This window comes from Stomoxys calcitrans, chromosome 3 (genome assembly GCF_963082655.1).
Source record: "Stomoxys calcitrans chromosome 3, idStoCalc2.1, whole genome shotgun sequence".
Taxonomy (NCBI): Eukaryota; Metazoa; Arthropoda; class Insecta; order Diptera; family Muscidae; genus Stomoxys; species Stomoxys calcitrans.
In genome coordinates this window covers 104504960-104527230 of record NC_081554.1, presented here as the reverse complement: position 1 = coordinate 104527230, position 22271 = coordinate 104504960, and the positions used below count along the sequence as shown (strand labels likewise).

At 38.6% G+C, this 22271-nt stretch overlaps 2 long non-coding RNA genes across 3 annotated transcripts; both read right to left on the bottom strand.

Annotated features, from left to right (window-relative positions):
• Positions 1-949: 949 nt before the first annotated feature.
• Positions 950-8067, bottom strand: LOC131995761 (uncharacterized). Its single transcript, XR_009397608.1, has 7 exons — positions 7994-8067; positions 5569-6500; positions 3221-3543; positions 2419-3152; positions 2118-2241; positions 1876-2025; positions 950-1811 (listed from the first exon to the last, which is right to left on the bottom strand). It is a non-coding gene; the product is annotated as an uncharacterized LOC131995761 (long non-coding RNA).
• A 438-nt stretch (positions 8068-8505) lies between these two features.
• LOC131995762 (uncharacterized) lies at positions 8506-10442 on the bottom strand. Of its 2 annotated transcripts, XR_009397610.1 has the most exons (4): positions 9973-10442; positions 9672-9795; positions 9430-9579; positions 8506-9365 (listed from the first exon to the last, which is right to left on the bottom strand). It is a non-coding gene; the product is annotated as an uncharacterized LOC131995762 (long non-coding RNA). The 2 variants fall into 2 exon arrangements; XR_009397609.1 differs by lacking the exon at positions 9973-10442 and having other exon boundaries at positions 9672-9966.
• Positions 10443-22271: the final 11829 nt, after the last annotated feature.

Here is a 22271-nt window from a genome sequence, read left to right as displayed (position 1 = left end):
ATGGTTAAGATAACTGTTGCAAGATTTTGACGAACCACCAACCAACAACAATTTTTAATGATAACCAAAGTTGCCTTAGAATACTTACAGATGATAAATTTTCATTTCGAACAAAACATATGGACATAAAATACAAATTTACAAAGGAATTGGTAAAGAAGGATATAATAAGATGCGAATATTGTTCAACTGAGCAAATGATAGCGGATATTTTGACAAAGCCTTTACCAATATTAAAACACGAATTTCTGCGTTCAAAATGCAATATAAAATGAACGAGGAGGAGTGTTGGATTGACGTTCAATGTGAAAAATTTTTTTATTCTATTAAAAATCGAATTGCTGTTTAAAGGACCTCGGCTGTATAATTTCAAAATGGAGAACGTGGAGCCGTTAATATATGAGTGATTGAAGCAGCAGAAACGAAGAACGACAACATCTTAATAGCAAATGCCTGGGTAATGACCAACGATGAGGGACTTATCCCAGTACGAGTCCTGAACTTTTCAACGAAGCATTGATGAATTCTTGTTGGGCAATGTACACAAGCCGAAGCAATGGTAAATTTAAAAAGCAGCCCATCTAATTCCTCCTTTAAGGCTGGTACTACGTTCTCTTTTACAAAAAATAATTTCCGAAAATCGTTCTTTCGGTGGTTTGACAGGGTTAATTTTTTTGGGTTTCTTTGGCCAAAATGTTGCTATTTACATATATGCCATCAAACAATTTATCAGATGCTTACGAGCACGTTGTAGCGTGTCACCCTATGTCTGATTAGAGAAGAGCGACATCTGGGTTTGAACAGTCTGTTTTTTTTATGGCAGCTGGTGAATGCAACCCTGCGATACCAGCATATGTTACCTCCACATACAAAGGTAACTACTACAATGAAAATCGAGGAAACCATATGTTGTTTGTTTTTGCTATTTTGGAAAAAAACAAAATTTTATGATGGTTCCTCGGTGGACATGATGGCTTGGGGGAACCATGATGGACAGTAAAGGGAAGATGACGAGTTCTTTTTGGATGGAGCCGTGCAAGCAGTAAGAGGTGGTGTCATCAGGAGTGTAGAAAGTGGTGTTTTCAAAAAGAGAGAAGGCTTTTTTTTGGTTTTGGATTCGGCAGAGAAAAGGAGGCGGAACTGGCTTTTACCCAACAACAAAGAAAAAGACCAAATTCAAAGTTTTAAAGTGATTTATTGAACTTTCAGCACATTTGCTGAAAGAGGAAAAAAAATTAACTATAAATTATTGAGAAGTTTTAAAAGCTGTAACAAAATAAATAAAAATAAATACAAATTAAAAACTAAAGAGCTGAAAAAGAAGATTATGAAAAAAAAAGGTGATTAAAATAAATCGAACTGAAAGTTATTAAAAGCTGAAAAAGAAAATCTATGAAAACTCTGGAAAAAAAAAAAGAAATGTTATCAAATTAAATAAAAAGGAACCTGAAAAGGGAAAAGTTTCGAAACAAAGCCAAAGAACCTGAAAAAAAAAAGGAAAATACCAATGTAATAATAAAAGACCTAAAAAGAAAAAAAAAAACTAAAAACTAAATCAAAGCCAATAGTTAAAAATCCTAAACTTGAAAATCAAAGACAATAGACACCACTAAAGTTGATCACAAAATAACAAAAAGCCAAACGCGAAAACATAAAGCTACACCTCCACCTCCTCTGTCCATCGTGGGAAGCTCTATATCAAAAGCACTGGTCAGCCGACAGTGCTGCAGGTACCCTTTTCCTCACGAACACTATTGCGGGACGTATACGTGAACTCAGACGGACGGACAGGACCTTGACACACATATTTCCTACGAATAAAAAGAAGGTTAATTGTTAATAAAGCGGCTAGGCAGGCAAACACCAGACACTTACCTTTCTATAAGTAACACAGCGCTAGAATAAATAGGCGCTGTCCTCAGCTGTTAGGTCGAGCTCAACCTAGGGCCAGGGGGTAAAGATTCTAGACCTTTGGGGCGGAAAGGAGCCCTTACTGCTGTTGGTGTTCGCTTTGCGAACTTAGGCCTTTAAAAAGGAATAAACATGTAAGACATAAAAAAAAAAGCCAAAGCTTTTATTTACGGGAAATACAATACAGCCGGAATACACATACTTACCACAACCAGACGGACGGACAGACAAGAGGAAAGCGTGGGCACTGCTCAGCCGCTCCAGCACTGACTCCAGTTAGGAGAGACGACCCTGAAGGAAGGCCAGACACCATGAGAAGACCCAATACACCTGTGGAGGAAGGAGAATTTTATTACTATTTTTCTCTTTGAAGGAGAGGAGTTTATATAAACGAAGTTTTTTAATTGCCACTATACAATTCCTTGTTTTGTTTTCTTTGCTTTTTTTTTTTGTTTGATTGAACTTTGTCTGGCAATGAATTTTTGATCCGGCTTAATAAATACATACCGTTTATAACGTTTGAAATGAAATTCGCCTTTGCCTAGTTTTCATTTCACAATGGAGGAGTAGTTATCTAAGGTAAGAAGGGGGTAGTGCACCAAGCTGTAAGGGGGGATAAGGGAGACCGATTCTGGGGTATCCAAAACTGTTGGACAACGGATACCATGGTTGGGGTGGGCCGTCCAGGGCACTGTAGGATGTCTCAGTGCCCCCTGAAGAGCGAATCCATAGCGGAAGGTGCGAGTAAGAAGGCGAAAGACATGCCTGCCTTAACATAAGTGGGACCCTGTGTTTTTCATTTCCATCCAGAGCTGGTTTGAAATTTGAATTTTTTTTGTCACCTGTCTCTGGACATGGTGTGTTGGCAAGAACCGCGCCCCAGACTGAGCCACAGCCGGAGCTCTAACGCCAACAGCCAGCGCTCGCCAGCACGCTATGTCCCCTTTCTCCGCTGAGATAGTTCGGACCCTCCGGGGTCCACGACAAGAATGGCGCCCAACGTGGGGCCCGAGTTATCGGGTTGACCGCATCATTTTATCGCCACAGCCAGCAACTGATCGGATTTCGGTTACCGGATTGAGTCCCGATCGTAAGTTTTCAAAAGCTTGGATCGCGTGCCAAACTGGTGGTGACTGGAAGCTGGTTAGATGCAGGATGTGGCACGGTGTTTTACTAATCTTTAACTCCCGTAAGTCACGAAGCTTAAGGATTTTGGTATTCGCATTTCGTTTGCGACGGGCCTGAGGAGAGAAGGAGATGCCATTATATACAATAGTTAACTGCAATAGCCCAAATTACTTTTGCTTACCTGTCCGTCCGCTTAATACAATCATACCCATGAGCCAAAGCACATGAGACGTTGTTGGGTTTATCTTTATGTGTTCAACAACAGCCGTGTGGTTATGTCCGTAGGTAGCAAACGTAATACCAATATACTACAGCATCTCAGGGTCATACAATACATTACGGCAGAGAAGGCAGTTTCCGGATACGTTTGGAGAAGTCCTATTTGGAAACTTAGAATGCTTCGCTTATCCGCTTGGATTTGCTCTTCTCTCACTTGTTCCCCACCTTATGTTAGGATATATGCACTACCCTTTCTACCTGGTTTGTGAATTTTGGATTTCATACCTGCAAGAAAGAAGAAAAAACGTAGAGTTAATATATTTTGAAGATTTGTTGGGCTGAAGTATTTTGTTCTTCTTATTTTTGAATTTTCAATAGATTAGTAAGGATTATAGGTTATAGTTAGATTTAATGGTTAATACAAGGGCAAATAGTTACTCTAGTGAAGTTTCTGGTCCAACCACATCGGCTATGGCAACGACAACAACAACCACAGTAACTAGCCTGGCGACAGCCATCGTCACCACAACAGCAACCACAGCAATATCTATGGCCACAACAACGGCAACAGTCACACCTATGATGGTCACGTCGGCGGTTTCCAGTCCGGCTTTGTCCGTATCGGACATGTCGGACGTACGTATAACCCCAGACACGCCGGAATTCAGCAGTTTGACAGCTCAGACGGTACAGAGAGAGCGAAGGGAGAACCGGGAGGCGAATAATATACGCCAAGCGCTTTACCAAGCTCCACGAGAAGGAGGTTCCCTAAATGCGGTAATAGATTCGGCGATTGGTGTGGGACAGTTGGAGCTAATCAGGTTGCTCGATGAGAAGTTGAGGCAACTGGTACCCCAGCTTGTGCAACAGAGCTTGAACAACTTAAATATTGCAAAGAACCCAACAGTCCCAGAGACAGCAAACACACAACCAGCTCCACCGCCCACGGCAGGAAGCCAGCTGATGCCGCCATCTGGTCCATATCCGAGAGGCCACGAATACCGAGAGCCAGCAATGAATCAGGACTCAAACTTTTCAGCCGAAGAAGCACCGCAGAGACCACAGAATGGGTTGCCATCCCCTCACCAACCGACGGAACAGTACCACCATCTAGGCAACCAGTACACCAATCTCCCGAACGCTACAAACGCATCAGCACCGCCTTATCAGCCAATGTACCCGCAGGCGAGGCTAACTCCAAATCGCCAGTATATGAGGAAGATAGACGTGGAGAAGTGGCGGGTTAAGTTCGATGGCACATCCAGGTCGATAAGCGCCGAAGACTTCATTTTTCGCTTAGAACAGCTTCGGGAGGATTACCAGTGTGAGTGGGATGAAGTTCTGGTGAAGTTCCCACAGCTCTTAGAGGGACCGGCGGAGGAGTGGTATTGGATGCAGAGAAGATTGGGGTACACGCGCAGCTATCCAGAGTTGAAGCAGGCATTCCTGGCCCAGTTTCGCAAGTTCGAGAGTGACTTCGACATCCAAAGGAAGATGATGGACCGAAGACAAGGGTCACATGAGTCATTCGAGGACTTTTGCAATGCCATGCTGCGCCTTCGGCATCAGCAACGCGAGCCCATGAACGAGCAGATGATGGTTGAGATGATGAAGGGCAATTTAAAACAGGCAATGGCAGCCTTAGTCTTCCCAATAAAGATGTATGGGCTGCAGCACTTCAGGGAAGAGTGCAAGAAAGCCGAGTTATTGCTGGTTAACCAACGGCAGTTCGCTCAAGCACACCGTCAGCAATTTGCTCCTAGGGTAAATGAGCTTGAGTATGAACAAGAAGAGCCGGAACTAGATGTAGAAGCCATCAGTAGACAGTCCAGTTGCGTCTGCTGGAACTGTCGCGAAAAAGGCCATGGTTTTATGGACTGCCCATCTACCACGAGGAAGCTGTTTTGCTATGGCTGCGGAAGGGAGAACGTGGTGAAACCAAAATGTCCGCGATGTCAGGGAAACCGACAAGCGGGCCCGACAGAGGGGGAAACGCGCCCGAAACCAATGCACCCCCAGTAGAGGCCGATCAGGTGGAGCAGGATTCCACTAGAATAACTATTTTAGAGAATAAGGTTAGGTTTAGTAATGAACTAAGGAACGGGGGCAGACTTCTCACATATCAGTGAGTGTAGTCCGTTTCAAGTTTAAAACTCGATGATAAGAGGCCTTTTTTGTATAGTCGAGTCTGAACGGCGTGCCGCAGTGCGACACCCCTTTAAAGAGAAGTTTAACATAGCATAGTACCTTACAAATGTAGGCCGCGGCGCTCCGATAAAAAGTTAATAAAAATTGAAATCAGTGACTTACCGTTTTAGTTATAAGTTGGATTCCATCACATGGGTCCAAGGTCAATAGGTTTAAGCCATTAGTGTAGGAAGCTATAGGATAAACGAAAAATGAATTAGAATTTGAATTATCTTTTAATTTTAGATTTAAGGATACTTAGCTTTAGTTTTGGCAGGCACGCAGTTTCTGGATTAAACCTAGATTTTTTTTGTTCGCCTTGGGCGGCAGTTTAGGCGGAACCGTCTATAGATGGTCATTTGAATTGCTTCCATAAAATTCCTTGCAAGTTACATCCCATGGTCAACAGGCGGTGAAGGACGTGTGTGTGGGTACGATGAGTAAATGGACCTAGAGAATTGGAACTTTATACTTACCTTATACTTACCTGAATTATCCGTCGGGGACTGAGAGCGACGAAACTCGTGGTCTTACGCAGTCGCGAGTGCGGGGCCGCCAGGAGTGTTCCAGTAGTGTAATGTGCACAGGGGTTAGAACGAGGTAGTGTCATTTCTCTCTGCCTATCTGGGGTGCCTCGACCGCCGGAGAGCTCGCTGTCAACCTCGCAGTGGGTGACCCGTCTTTCTATCACTATGGCATCTTGGACATGGAGCGCGAGTTGCGGCGGAAGGCGTTTTGTCCGGACGAGAGATTGTCATCTTTCGATGCCGGCCCCAGGAGATCACTCAACCACGGTAGAGCCTCTTGACGACCTCGGTGTATGTCGGGCCGACCCGTCTTTCTATCGCTATGGCATCTTGGACATGGAGCGAGGGATGCCGTGGTGAGTGCAAGTAGGGGGCTGAGAGGAGTAATAAAGAATACGCCGTGGCGTATTATTTATTTGACACTTACCAGTTCATCTGCCCTGGACACATTATGTCGCTGGTCCACGTCTGGTATGGTCCGTGCTCTTAAGCGAAGCGGCCGATGCGAGTTTGGTATCGTTGCAGCATCTGGAAAGAGAACCAAGAAGAAAGTTTGTTTAGTCAAAATGCATTTTTTTTTTCTAAAATTATTTATTATTTTAAGATTTTCCTTTGGTTTGATATTTTTAATTTTTTAGAGGAATTTTTGTTTTTATTTTTTTTTGAAATTTAGAATTTTGAGGAATTTTTGCTTTTGAATCTCATTGTATTTTTATCTTTGGGAGCTTCGTAGTTTTTTTAGATTCTTGTTTTTTTTTGTCATTTAAAATTTTTCTGATTTAAATTAGCGGCTTGTTATTTTCACTTATTTGACCAAACGAAAATAGACTTTAATTTTGTTTATATTGTTTTTTTTAACATTTTTAACTTTGGTGTATGTATTTTCACTGAAATAATTCTTTTGTTTCACATTAATTTCATTCAAACATTTTAGCTTTGGTTCCGAAAATTTTCTTTGGTAGAGTTTTTTTATTTTTATTTCGAAAATTTCTAATTTTCCATTTCCTTTAATTTTTTTGTGTTTACACAATTTTTATAAATTTTCTTTTATTTTTTTTCCCGTTTTCCAAGTTGAGATTTTACCTTGATTTTACTTTAACTTTCTCACAACACTTTCACTTTGCGTTCATTGAACTTATAAATGATTCACAGCATTTCATTATCGTTCTGTTTCTTTCGATCTGTTTAAATCACAAGAAGAAGAGAGTGTTAACACCTGTTCTATGTTTGCATTACATTAGGCACATGACACACACACATTTTCCGCAATTGTTTTTGTTGGTTTCTCACACTTCACTTTTTGCGGAGTAATTTGTCTTGGCACTCAGTTTGGTTTTAGCACCCCCACCTCCATTCATGATTTGAGTGGTTTACAGATGATGGTAGGGATACCGTAAAGTAATACGCACTTAAAGTCACACACACTTGCACATCAAATTAAACCGTTTTTTTTTTTGGTTGAATTTTTTTAGTTAATTTTTTTTGTAGGTTACGTTTTGCAAACCACATATGATTTGTACATAACCACTTAAATTTATTTTTCTGCCAATTTTCACTGTTGGTTATTAAAAATTTAGGTTTTTACCTTTTTTTTTTTCCTATTAATTCTTTGTCCGGCATTATTTACTGGCCGGTGCCTGTTATTTTAGTTTACTGCCGTTTGGTTCCATTCACACACACACAGCACCGTATAACAATTTTTATCTTATAATTCACTTTTTCATGGGAATTCCTCCACGGCCGGCATATAATTTTCTATACATTACACTTTTGTTTATTTACATTTCATTTTTATTGCGTTTTGTTAGGCAAGTAGAGTTTTTTTATTAAGTTTTTTTTGGCGTAGTTACTCGTCCATTCATTTCTATACACACACACACACGCACACACGTAAAGTTTACCGCACTTTTTTTGGACGCGCCTTGTAATTTTTTTATTCAAAGCATTTTTATATGCTTATTTTATTTTATTTTTTTTTTCGTTTTTATTTCACAATATTTAGTTTTACCACTTTTACTTACCTTTTAATTTAAATGCTTATTCAGCATATTTTTTCCGTCCGTCCGCTTTAGTGATATAATTAATTTGATCAAGGTATGTCTAAGGAAGGTATAACTGGTTAGTCGAGTACCGGATAGGTACTACTCGACTCAAGGTATACTTATAGCCCAAGGTACATTTATTGGAGAAGAATTACTTTTTCTTAAGGAGGCTACACCCACTGAGATAGGTTTGACTAATGCTACGTTCACACGTTATGTTATTATATACATGACAAAAATTTGTTTTTCCCTCCCATCCTATGACGGTGACGTCTAAAGGATGATTGGGTTTGTAGCGTGTCACCCTATGTCTGATTAGAGAAGAGCGACATCTGGGTTTGAACAGTCTGTTTTTTTTATGGCAGCTGGTGAATGCAACCCTGCGATACCAGCATATGTTACCTCCACATACAAAGGTAACTACTACAATGAAAATCGAGGAAACCATATGTTGTTTGTTTTTGCTATTTTGGAAAAAAACAAAATTTTATGATGGTTCCTCGGTGGACATGATGGCTTGGGGGAACCATGATGGACAGTAAAGGGAAGATGACGAGTTCTTTTTGGATGGAGCCGTGCAAGCAGTAAGAGGTGGTGTCATCAGGAGTGTAGAAAGTGGTGTTTTCAAAAAGAGAGAAGGCTTTTTTTTGGTTTTGGATTCGGCAGAGAAAAGGAGGCGGAACTGGCTTTTACCCAACAACAAAGAAAAAGACCAAATTCAAAGTTTTAAAGTGATTTATTGAACTTTCAGCACATTTGCTGAAAGAGGAAAAAAAATTAACTATAAATTATTGAGAAGTTTTAAAAGCTGTAACAAAATAAATAAAAATAAATACAAATTAAAAACTAAAGAGCTGAAAAAGAAGATTATGAAAAAAAAGGTGATTAAAATAAATCGAACTGAAAGTTATTAAAAGCTGAAAAAGAAAATCTATGAAAACTCTGGAAAAAAAAAAAGAAATGTTATCAAATTAAATAAAAAGGAACCTGAAAAGGGAAAAGTTTCGAAACAAAGCCAAAGAACCTGAAAAAAAAAGGAAAATACCAATGTAATAATAAAAGACCTAAAAAGAAAAAAAAAAACTAAAAACTAAATCAAAGCCAATAGTTAAAAATCCTAAACTTGAAAATCAAAGACAATAGACACCACTAAAGTTGATCACAAAATAACAAAAAGCCAAACGCGAAAACATAAAGCTACACCTCCACCTCCTCTGTCCATCGTGGGAAGCTCTATATCAAAAGCACTGGTCAGCCGACAGTGCTGCAGGTACCCTTTTCCTCACGAACACTATTGCGGGACGTATACGTGAACTCAGACGGACGGACAGGACCTTGACACACATATTTCCTACGAATAAAAAGAAGGTTAATTGTTAATAAAGCGGCTAGGCAGGCAAACACCAGACACTTACCTTTCTATAAGTAACACAGCGCTAGAATAAATAGGCGCTGTCCTCAGCTGTTAGGTCGAGCTCAACCTAGGGCCAGGGGGTAAAGATTCTAGACCTTTGGGGCGGAAAGGAGCCCTTACTGCTGTTGGTGTTCGCTTTGCGAACTTAGGCCTTTAAAAAGGAATAAACATGTAAGACATAAAAAAAAAAGCCAAAGCTTTTATTTACGGGAAATACAATACAGCCGGAATACACATACTTACCACAACCAGACGGACGGACAGACAAGAGGAAAGCGTGGGCACTGCTCAGCCGCTCCAGCACTGACTCCAGTTAGGAGAGACGACCCTGAAGGAAGGCCAGACACCATGAGAAGACCCAATACACCTGTGGAGGAAGGAGAATTTTATTACTATTTTTCTCTTTGAAGGAGAGGAGTTTATATAAACGAAGTTTTTTAATTGCCACTATACAATTCCTTGTTTTGTTTTCTTTGCTTTTTTTTTTTGTTTGATTGAACTTTGTCTGGCAATGAATTTTTGATCCGGCTTAATAAATACATACCGTTTATAACGTTTGAAATGAAATTCGCCTTTGCCTAGTTTTCATTTCACAATGGAGGAGTAGTTATCTAAGGTAAGAAGGGGGTAGTGCACCAAGCTGTAAGGGGGGATAAGGGAGACCGATTCTGGGGTATCCAAAACTGTTGGACAACGGATACCATGGTTGGGGTGGGCCGTCCAGGGCACTGTAGGATGTCTCAGTGCCCCCTGAAGAGCGAATCCATAGCGGAAGGTGCGAGTAAGAAGGCGAAAGACATGCCTGCCTTAACATAAGTGGGACCCTGTGTTTTTCATTTCCATCCAGAGCTGGTTTGAAATTTGAATTTTTTTTGTCACCTGTCTCTGGACATGGTGTGTTGGCAAGAACCGCGCCCCAGACTGAGCCACAGCCGGAGCTCTAACGCCAACAGCCAGCGCTCGCCAGCACGCTATGTCCCCTTTCTCCGCTGAGATAGTTCGGACCCTCCGGGGTCCACGACAACGTGTACACACAAATGTGGGTGTATGGGTTGTACAGAAATTCATGTATGTTTTTGTTATTTCAACCAAAACCCCCCCTTTGTAATTAAGATATTATGAAACACGAAAAAAAAATTAAAAAAGAGACAAATGAAGAGTTTATTTGTAAAAATAATTAGATTTTGTAGTATTTTCACTGTTATAAGTTAAATAAGCGCATACTTCCAAAATCCTTTGTCAGTCCCTTTCACTTTTATCCAAATATTGTTGTTGTAATTCCACGATCAAAAGCGCAACACATTCTTTCACAATCCTTATTATTTCATATGGATTGATTGAGGTGCATGTTGCGAAAGAAATATTTATTTTTCTTTCGAGTATTTTTACTTAAATGAAAAAAATATTTTTTATTTATGCATCCACAAACACTTTATTTTTTCCAACCAGAGTTCATGTGAGCAACATCACTAACACTAACAAAAACCAAGTTATAATTAGAAGTTTGACGATCGCGTTTATTTTGCGTAAGAAAATTACTTATTGCACAGCCATTGTGGTTGTGCTTTCAATGGGCATCCCGAAATGTAAATTTTCCCTAGATGAAAAAACAAGTTATGACGAAACGAATACAGTTCGGAACATTTTTTCGTTTATTTTTTTATATGAAGTTTCAACGCAAAACCGAATATAGTACCGGCCTTTAAGGAAAAGAACATTTATACACGTATCTGCTTTTGCCTTTACAACTGAAAGTCGAGGAAGAACATCAGCAGTAAAGCATGAAATAAATACCACAGAAGCAAGTCCCTTAAAGCAGGCTCCAAGAAGTGTTCCTGTGACAAAAAGGGACAAAGTCCAGGATCTTGTAAGTGAAATGGAAGAAAGTTATAGAACCATCATCAAGTTCATGGTGCTGGTTAGAAAGAAAGACGGAAGCACTCGATTCAGTGTGAATTATAGAAAGTTCAATGATACTAATAAAAAGGACAGCTCTCCACTCCCAAGAATTGATGATACGCTGAATACCCTAGCCGGGACAAAATGGTTCTCCACCCTTGATCTGCAGAGTGGTTACTGGCAGGTTGAGATCCCAGAGAAAAGCAAGGAGAAAACGGCATTTGGCGCTAATGACGGGCATCACTGAAAGTCATGTTTGATAAACCTGAACGACATCATAGTCATGGGAAAAACCTTTGGCGAGAATTTGAAGATATTGAATGATGTTCTTCAGAAACTATCAGTTACTTGCTTGAGACTTAATGCAAAAACTTTTTCCAGCGCTAAGTAAAATATCTGGGGCATCGTGTTACGGTGGAGGGAATATCAACGGATGACAACGAAGTCCGAAATGGTGTCCTGTGAGAGATTGTTCGCGTAACCGTTACATACACAGCTTTCTTGGTCTTTGTACTTATTACAGACGATTCGTCCCAAATTTCAGAGGTAGAGCTGGCAAACTATCGATAATGGCAACATTCGATATTTTCGATAATGGATCGATATCGATAAAACCGATACTATCGTAAATTTCCATCACCTTTATTTCAAATGAAAATGGGAAGTTAAAATCAAGAGATCTATTTTGTATAGAAGCAATATCAATGCACAGACCAAATAAAACCAAGATTAATAAAGTCAGTTGGAAATCATGAGAGAAATCATTGTTCAACATGTTAGCCTAATCGGATGAAAATTGCAGCCTCTACAAGCGCAATGCATATTAAAGGATGCATTCAGCGTCGGATTGCTTATCGTTGAATAGAGCGGCTTCCGACCTACAACGCCCACTCAAGTCGACCATGCAAGATTGAATGCAGGGATTGCCTAAAGGCTGAATCTAAGGAAAATATCGTGGATATCCGACTGCTGAAGATTGAATCTGGAGAAAATTGGCAGTCTTATGCTGGACAAGATAATTCTGGCAAAGGATGAATACAAAAGACCAACCCGAAAGGAAATCGCACCGGAAAGCTCTCTCCTGAAATCACAATGGGTTCTATGGAACAATCTGTTTCTCATGAATAGGTATCTGTACCAAAATTCATTCTGACCAGGATAGAAATTTTGAATTTGCAATTTTTAAAGAAATGTGTGACTCATATGGAGTCAGGAAAGCCAGAACAATGCCTCTACATCCTCAATCCGACGGTTCTGTCGCACCCTGGAGGAACACCTACGGAAAGGGGTAGATAATGGCCAGAAAGAATGGGATGTGCACATGCCGAAATTTTTGTTGCCATATAGATCTGCCATACAAGACTCCACATCTCAGACGCGGCCCAACATTTTATTTGGAAGTGTGTTAAAGTTCCCAGGAGATTTGATATTCTCTGCTTAACCAGATAGCTTTAAAGATTACGAAACAGATGTTCAGGACACCTTTTGTGAAGTACAAGATTCAGTTCGCCATCGAATAAAAATGCCCAGCAATCGGATGAAGGCTAGATACAACCGTGTGGCGAATATTGAAGGCTTCCATGAGAGACAACTTGTATTATAATTTAACCCACAACAAAAGAAAAGAAAGCCCCAAAATAATCAAAAAAGTAAATGACGTCGCCCTATTTGGGGCGAACAAGCTTAAGCACGAAGTAGTGTAGTTGTATAGGGTTTTTATTAGTTTTAAGGTCTTTTTAGTTTAATTACCGTTATTTTAAATGTCAAATTGTAACAGTTTCCTTATTACGTCATCATCCATTGTGTCTAATATTACCTAGAATTTCCTTATTGTCCTTTCTTACTAATTTCTTCTTCGTAATAATGTCTGATTTTGTTTGGCTTCACCCCATGCTTGTTCAATAAATGATGTGTTTGCCTTTTTCAAGCATCATATGATACTTGAATAAGGCAAACACCCGCTACAGAAGTCGTTCTGGTTTCGTTCCTAAATGTCGAAACAGAAACAAAAAAATCCCTCAAACTTGTCGAACCGACTTCTTTCCGGATTTGGTAAGAATTTTCCTTTGTTTCGTCCGACTATGTGTAGACATTTCGGACATCAGACAAAGTCGGATCATATTGTTAGTTAAGTGGCTACATACAATGGTAGTGGTAACGTAAGATCCCAGCTAACACATTTTTCCGATTTCGGTCCGGTAATCGGATGAAACATCCGATATCTGTTCTGATGTCTTACCGACATCGTAACTCAAAACGAGAGAAGTGGTTGCCATGTTGTCGGAACGACACGGTTGAGGGAAATCTGATATATTTAATTAATAATTCCAGGGACATTCGGATGGAAAATTTTACGTCCTTCCGAATTATGACCGTAGACGATTTCGGTCCGATTTCCTGGCAAATGTCTTACAAAATGCGGACGAATTTACCGACGATTCGGCCCGATTTCATGACGGACGTGTTACAACTGATCAAACAAAACAAAAATTCCAAGGCATCAGTTAACGGCAACAATTCCAAAAACAAACACAAATACCACCACTTATGTACATTCCACACATGGTAACGAAATGTTGCTTGCAAAAATTAAAAGAAACCAAACACAACATTCCCCCGACACACCGTACAGAAATCGTTACGATTTCGTTCCTAAGTGTCGGAACAGAAACAAAAAAAAAAATCCTCAGACTTGTTGAACTGATTTCTTTCCGGATTTTGTAAGAATTTTCGTATATTTCGTCAGACAAAGTCGGATGATATTGTAAGCTGGGATGTTATGTATGTGTGTTTGTTTGTTGTTTGTTTGTGTGTCAATGCTGGGCAGCTTGAGCATAGATCAGCGTTGCCGTTTTGGGATTTTCTACCAAATTTGGTAGGATTTACGTTCTACTTTCAGGGTTTGATCGGATGGACCATTTTGGTAGATTTTTAGACAATCTCTGTTCCTATACTTACGTTTATATATATTGATCGTGGTCAACGTCTTACACAATTTAACCCTATAACAACCACATTTATTGTCCGATTTCGTTTAAATTTCGAACAATGAGTTGCAATAGGCCTCACATATTTGTACCGAATATGGTCAATATCGAACTATCGAAAAGTTGTCATATAAGTCGATGTGTTGATTTGAGGTTTGGAACCTATTGAAGGCACATTTTTCACCTGATTTGCATTTCACTTAAATTTGAAACAATGAGTTGCTATAGGCTTCAGATATTCAGATCGAACTATATTAAAATATTGCTGTCATTTAAACCATTCTGCTGATTTGAGTTTTAAACCTATTGAAGGCGCATTTTTTATCCGCTTTTGCTGAAATTTGCATTCGATACATGGGTGGAGTATTGTCAAGATTGGGTCATATTTGGATATATATGGCATTAAGACCAATCTCCCGATTCTTCGACTTCACCGAAATGTGGAAAAGCGCCGGGTATGGTCGGATCATACTAGGATATAGATGACATATAGACCAATTTCCCGCTAAAAGGTCTTCAGCCTATAGAAGGCGCATTACGATTTCGCAGAAATTTTGATCAGTATGTTGAATAAGTTCCTTATAAAGCCGTAATCTCATAAAAACCTCTGCTTTATTTTTTTAATCGTTTATTGAAACAAAATTTTGTATAATATTAAAACTATGATAAACCTAAGTTTAAATATAATAGAAACAAGTAAAAGCGTGCTAAGTTCGGCCGGGCCGAATCTTATATACCCTCCACCATGGATCGCATTTGTCGAGTTCTTTTCCCGGCATCTCTTCTTAGGCAAAAAAGGATATAAAGATTTGCTCTGGTATTAGAGCGATATCAAGATATGGTCCGGTTTGTACCACAATTAAATTATATGTTGGAGACCTGTGTAAAATGTCAGCCAATTTGAATAAGAATTGCGCCCTTTGGGGGCTCAAGAAGTAAAATAGAGAGATCGATTTATATGGGAGCTGTATCGGGCTATAAACCGATTCAGATCAACACGTATGTTGATGGTCATGAGAGGATCCGTCGTACAAAATTTTAGTCAAATCGGATAATAATTGCGACCTCTAGAGGCTCATGAAGTCAAGATCCCAGATCGGTTTATATGGCAGCTATATCAGGTTATGAACCGATTTCAACCATACTTGGCGCAGTTGTTGGATATCATAACAAAATACTTCGTGCACAAATTCATTCAAATCTGATAAGAATTGCGCCCTCTATAAGCTCAAGAAGTCAAGACCCATGATCGGTTTATATGGCAGCTATATCAGGTTATGGACCGATTTGAACCATACTTACCACAGTTGTTGGACATCATAACAAAACACACCTTGCAAAATTTCATTCCAATTGGATAAGAATTGCGCAGCCTAGAGGCTCAAGAAGTCAAGACCCAAGATCGGTTTATATGGCAGCTATATCAAAACATTGACCGATATGGCCCATTTACCATGACCATGACCAACCGACCTACACTAATAATCAGTATTTGTACAAAATTTCACTCGGCTAGCTTTACTCCTTCGGAAGTTAGCGTACTTTCGACAGACAGACGGACGGACATAGCTAGATCGACATAAAATGTCGCGACGACCAAGAATATATATACTTTATGGGGTCTCAGACGAATATTTCGAGTAGTTACAAACAGAATGACGAAATTAGTATACCCCCTATCCTATGGTGAAGGGTATAAAAATATAACGCCCAATAACGGGATCTCAATAATTTTAAATATTTGTAGTTTAATTCTACTCAAACAATCATTAATATTCTACATATTAAAGTATATTACAATATATACAATACATGAATTGATGATGTGATTTATAAGGAAAAAATTACAAAAACATTATTTTTAAAACATAGAGTAGTTAAAAAAGGTTAGGATGTGTAAAAAAACGTTAGGTTGAAAACCAACAAAACTTATCCTTATTGATGTTGTTGCCTTCTAGGCAATCTCTATTTGGCACGGTTGTATCGAATCAAATTTCGTTTATGAAACTAGATTTCTATTTATACTTTTAGTGTTGGCACGTATATAAAGGTGATATAGAGTAGGGATACCATTCTTATCTTGGGTATAGCCATTCTTATCTAGACATAAGAAGGCTCCAAGAGGTAAAAACCCTGATTCAAGAGTTCTTACTATATAAAGATCGCTGCTATAATATGGAGTCATTATCATATTAGTAGATGTGCATTGCATTGAACTGACAATGAAATTAGATCACTTCGCGTACTTTTCCAGTAAAAATTTCCAGGAAAGTAAGAGCCATTTTAGTCTCTTTAAAAAAATTGCAAGCAATTGTACATGAACGACTTCCATTGAAAATTTGCAAAACAACAGCTGATTTTTGCTTTGGTTGGTTTTTATTTGCTTGCTTAGGAAAACAATTGTTCAAAAAAAAAAAACAAAAAATGCAAGGCTAGAAGGGGAGCCATTTGTCGTATCCTCGATCTCCGTGCACGAATCTCAATTTACCGTGCACGAAGCTACGAATGTCATCCGTGGATCCAAGTCGCGCAAGGCGCTGCTCCCAAAGGGAATCTCTACACTGATGCTGAAGAATCTGGATCAGCCTGAAGTGGAGTACCTTACAACTGTCGTCAGCAAGTCTGAACATCGCCTGAAACCTGGAAAGGACGCGAACAAGGTCGAGTCGTACAGGCCGATCTCCCTTCTCTCATCATTTGCTACGACGCATGAGGGACTACTCCTCCCGTTGGACAATTTTCTATTCGCCGAGCATGCATTTCCATGGCTGCATAGGACTACATGCCATGACCGTACACAAAAGTAGAAACAACGTTCTCAACTCCCTTGTCAGCAGCACTTGGTGTACTGACAAATACATCTTGGACTAACCACCTAATGCTTCTGGATATTGTGGCTATACAAATTGCTGCGACCACTGATGTGAGGCTTAGGGAACTTTCTATTTGGTCAGGCGGCTAAGGACAATGTGCGTGAAGATAGATTCCGAATTTAACTAGCAGAGACACAAACCGCTTTGTTAACAGAGTGCGAGAGAGAGTATTAACAGAGATCCACTGAGGTGTTAGCAGAGCTCTGTAAATACTTAACAGAACCAAAAAACAAGAGAAATTAATTAAATTTCTTACTTTTTATCAATTTTTGCAAATATTTGTAAAAAGAAAAATAAAACCATACCAAAATTTGGAGTAAAATATCAATGCAAAAACACCAAATGAAGTATCTATTACCGTAGTCTGAGTAAAATGACAAATTTATAAAAAAAAATATTCTGGACAGGACTATGACCAATGGTCCTGGAGAACATCTAAGAATTCTACAAGGTACTACCATACATCATTGGAAAGGTCACGATGTGTGCTTTCCAAAACATGTTCTTATTTGAAATTCGAGCTGTTAGCTTTTTCAAATTCCTGTCTTTTTTTAAAGAATTTCTCGAGAAAAAATCTGGACAGGATTATGGCCAACGATCCTGGAGGACATCTAAGAATTCTACAAGGTACTACCATACATCATTGGAAAGGTCACGATGTGTGCTTTCCAAAACATATTCGAAAATCGAGCAGTTGGTTTTTTTCAAATTCCTGTCTTTTTTAAAGAATTTCTCGAAAAAAAAATCTGGGCAGGATTATGGCCAAGGCTCCTGGAGGACATCTAAGAATTCTATAAGGTAATACCATACATCATTGGAAAGGTCACGATGTGTGCTTTCCAAAACATGTCCTTATTCGAAAATCGAGCATTTGGCTTTTTCAAATTCCTGTCTTTTTTACAGAATTTCTCGAAAAAAAAATCTGGACAGGATTATGGCCAAGGCTCCTGGAGGACATCTAAGAATTCTACAAGGTACTACCATACATCGTTGGAAAGGTGACGATGTGTGCTTTCCAAAACATATCCTTATCCGAAAATCGAGCAGTTGCTTTTTTCAAATTCCTGTCTTTTTTACAAAATTTCTCGAAAAAAAAATCTGGACAGGTTATGGCCAACGCTCCTGGAGGACTTCTAAGAATTCTACAAGGTACTACCATACACCGTTGGAAAGGTGACGATGTGTGCTTTCCAAAACATGTCCTTATTCGAAAAACGTGCAGTTGGTTTTTTCAAATTCCTGTCTTTTTTAAAGAATTTCTCGAAGAAAAATCTGGACAGGATTATGGCCAACGCTCCTGGAGGACATCTACAAATTCTACAAGGTACTACCATACATCGTTGGAAAGGTGACGATGTGGGCTTTCCAAAACATGTCCTTATTCGAAAATCGAGCATTTGGTTTTTTCAAATTCTTGTCTTTTTTAAAAAATTTCTCGAAAAAAATCTGGACAGGCTTATGGCCAACGCTCCTGGAGGACTTCTAAGAATTCTAAAACGTACTACCATACATCGTTGGAAAGGTGACGAAAGTGTGCTTTTCAAAACATGTCCTTATTCGAAAATCGTGCAGTTGGTTTTTTCAAATTCCTGTTTTTTTAAAGAATTTCTCGAAAAAAAATCTGGGCAGGATTATGGCCAACGCTCCTGGAGGACTTCTAAGAATTCTAAAATGTACTACCATACATCGTTGGAAAGGTGACGATGTGGGCTTTCCAAAACATGTCCTTATTCGAAAATCGAGCATTTGGTTTTTTCAAATTCCTGTCTTTTTAAAGAATTTCTCGAAAAAAAATCTGGACAGGATTATGACCAATGTTTTTTTGTTTTGTTCCATAATAAAACCTCACTTGACAAATGCTTTCACTACAATGATTCTATTTTTTGTAACAACACCTACGTTGCACAGGATTAACGCATGTCGCAGTTCAAAGAAGCTAATGGTGCTTCATTTCGATGAATAAACTGTACCATTCTTGTAGCAGCTTTTGCAAATTCGCTGAAAGAGAAATTTGCTACGCTCCAACATTTCCCCATGTTCTGCGCTGACAGATCAGGGAGAGAGGGAGAGAGAGAAAGAGTTGTTTTGATTGATTGAGCATTGTCGAACGATAACCAATAAACATTTAGCAGACAGAGAGTATTTTGCACTCCCACTGCGCGAGAAAGCGGCGTAGAAAAATTATGTGAAACGTACGTGTGTGCCAGAGAACAGCAGCATGCCACCACAAAAATAAATGCTCATAATAAACTTGTGGAGAATGGCACGCTGTTACCTATGACTACGAAAAAGAAATAAGCAACGTAACAGCAAAAGCAACCAAAAAATCAGAATAACTTTACTTGACTTCCTAAGCACAAAGTTTAAGCATTTACACACTATCGAAGCAACATGAATCGATTTCATTTGCTTAACTGTCAGCATTTTTTTTTTTTTTTTTTGTATTTTCTTGCTTTAACTTTGACTTTTTCCTTAGGCTTTCCATAGTCCAGTAACTAAACTTCTATTGTAGACCTCAAGCGGACTTTTTTATAGGGAATTTTGAGCACTATACAGCAAAAAGTTTTTAAAATTCGTCCCAAAACCAAGCCTAATCAACCAACTTAAGGGGGGGCGTCCACCTAGGGCCTTGAAATTATGCACATGATTTCGCTAACATCTTACCTCTAACCATTAAAAATTTCAGTGAGATATCTTCAAACTTTAATGAACGGTAGATTTTTTACTATTTTTTTCGATTCTATTCTACTGTGCGGTGGTGGGCAAAGCAAAACCATTGCATCTAATCCTGGACATTCTCCTCTTGAAATCATCAAACTATTTTTCGACCTGTTGTTAGATTACAACATGAGACCACCCACTTTTTCATTTTTGTTCACAACCATATAAAATTGTGTAAAACATTTTGCCCAAATAATCATTACAATACATACGGTATATTTAAACAATCCATACAGCTTCAATTTCATTAGTCTATTTCCGACAAAATTGTGTAGAGTTTTAATATAATGAAAGTTATTAATTTTTTTATTAAAGTCTTCGTATAAAACACTTTTTTCATTATTTAAAAAATCTTTTATAGAAACGTTTTTTTTTTTTCTCTTTTAAATCCATATAAAATAGTTTCGCACTAAGGCGGTAAAGTGTTTTTTTGTTTTGCTCCATAATGAAACCTCACTTGACAAATGCTTTCACTATAATGATTCTATTTCTTTTTTGTTTTTTGTAACAACACCTACGTTGCACAGGATTAACGCATGTCGCAGTTCAAAGAAGCTAATGGTGCTTCATTCCGATGAATAAACTGTACCATCCGTGTAGCAGCTTTTGCAATTGGAACGCTGCAAGAGAAATTTGCTACGCTCCAACATTTCCCAATGTTCTGCACTGATAGATCAGAGAGAGAAAGAGTTGTTTTGATTGCCGGCTGGCGAGAAGAAGCATTTGTCGAACGACAACCAATAAACATTTAGAAGACAGAGAGTAACTTTGCACTCTCACTCACGACCAATGGTCTTGCTTTCATTGCATCTTCTACAGTTAGAGAGTTATTTCAAACTCTGAATGAACAATTGTACTCACGCACACATAGTCAAAAAGTAGTGACAATGCCTGTTATAGACTATGACAGCGGTGGGCCCAATTATTTGGCTATGTTTGCGTGAGTACAATTGTTTTGTCTACATGCGAAATAAAATTGCAAATTGCCTTAGCTGCGCTAAATAATATTCACCGAATGTTCGTGGTTTGTTTTAATTTCTGCTTGTGGAAAGAGAGCTCTCTCGCAACAAAAAAAAACTTCTCTGCCGAGAGAAAAACCACAGGGTACCGATTTGGCCATCGCTGGCCTAGACCAGGCATGGGCAAAGGAACTCTTTTGAGCATTTGAACTTAGCAGCTTATGCTCATTTGGTGGATACTAGCTCTCTATACACACGCTGAAATAGAAACAAACTACGTACATTATTAATTACTGATCAGGCAACATAAACACAAATAACGACGAATGAATGAAAAATCAATTTGTTCCTTACCAGACATCTTTTGGAGATGCTTAATTTGGAAGCAAACACAGTCATGTTCAAATTGTAATGAAACATTTGCTCAATAAGTATCTATCAAATATATATTTAAATAGAAAGGCTTTCATCATTAAAGCCACAAGTTCAAACCAAAAAAACTCATTTTAAATGAATTGTAAAAAAATAACTATTTTCGAACCATTTTGGCATTGTAATTTTATTTCGCGTGTAGAGCAAAACAATTGTACTCACGAACACAGCCAAAAATATGTGTCCATGCCTGGCATAGATAAAGTAAAGTATAGACACCTCACACTATTTTCAAAAAAGCTTGGAACAGAAGTGGAAAAAGTAAACAGCGCAGACGCAATATGCGAGTACGCTAATAACACAAGCGACCTCTATGGGAAAACTTATGAGTTATTTTATAGGGTTGAAAAGTATACATTCCCATGTATATGATTATATGTAATTAACATTTTTACAGGAAGCTGCTTTATATCTAACATTCAATGTTTGTAACTGAAAAGAGCGAGCGAGTACACAACAGAACGGATAAACAACCACATTCTCTCTCAAAAAAAATTTTTTTTTTTCGATACATTTTTAAAAAGGACAGGAATATAAAAAGCCAACTGCTCGATTCGAATAAGGACATGTTTTGGAAAGCACACATCGTGACCTTTCCAATAATGTATGGTAGTACCTTGTAAAATTCTTAGATGTCCTCCAGGACCATTGGTCATAGTCCTGTCCAGAATATTTTTTTTATAAATTTGTCATTTTTCTCAGTACTACGGTAATAGATACTTCATTTGGTATTTTTGATTCAAAGCATTGATATTTTACTCCAAATTTTGGTATGGTTAAATTTCTATTTTACAAATATTTGCAAAAGTTGATAGAAGGTAAGAAATTTAATTAATTTCTCTTGATTTTTGGTTCTGTTAAGTATTTCCGGAGCTTTGCTAACCCACTTTTAACTTCCCAGCCAGACCCACTCAATCTCAGCAACCTTCTTAATAATTTCAAAGGAACGGTGTTGGTTTCATCGTAGATCTC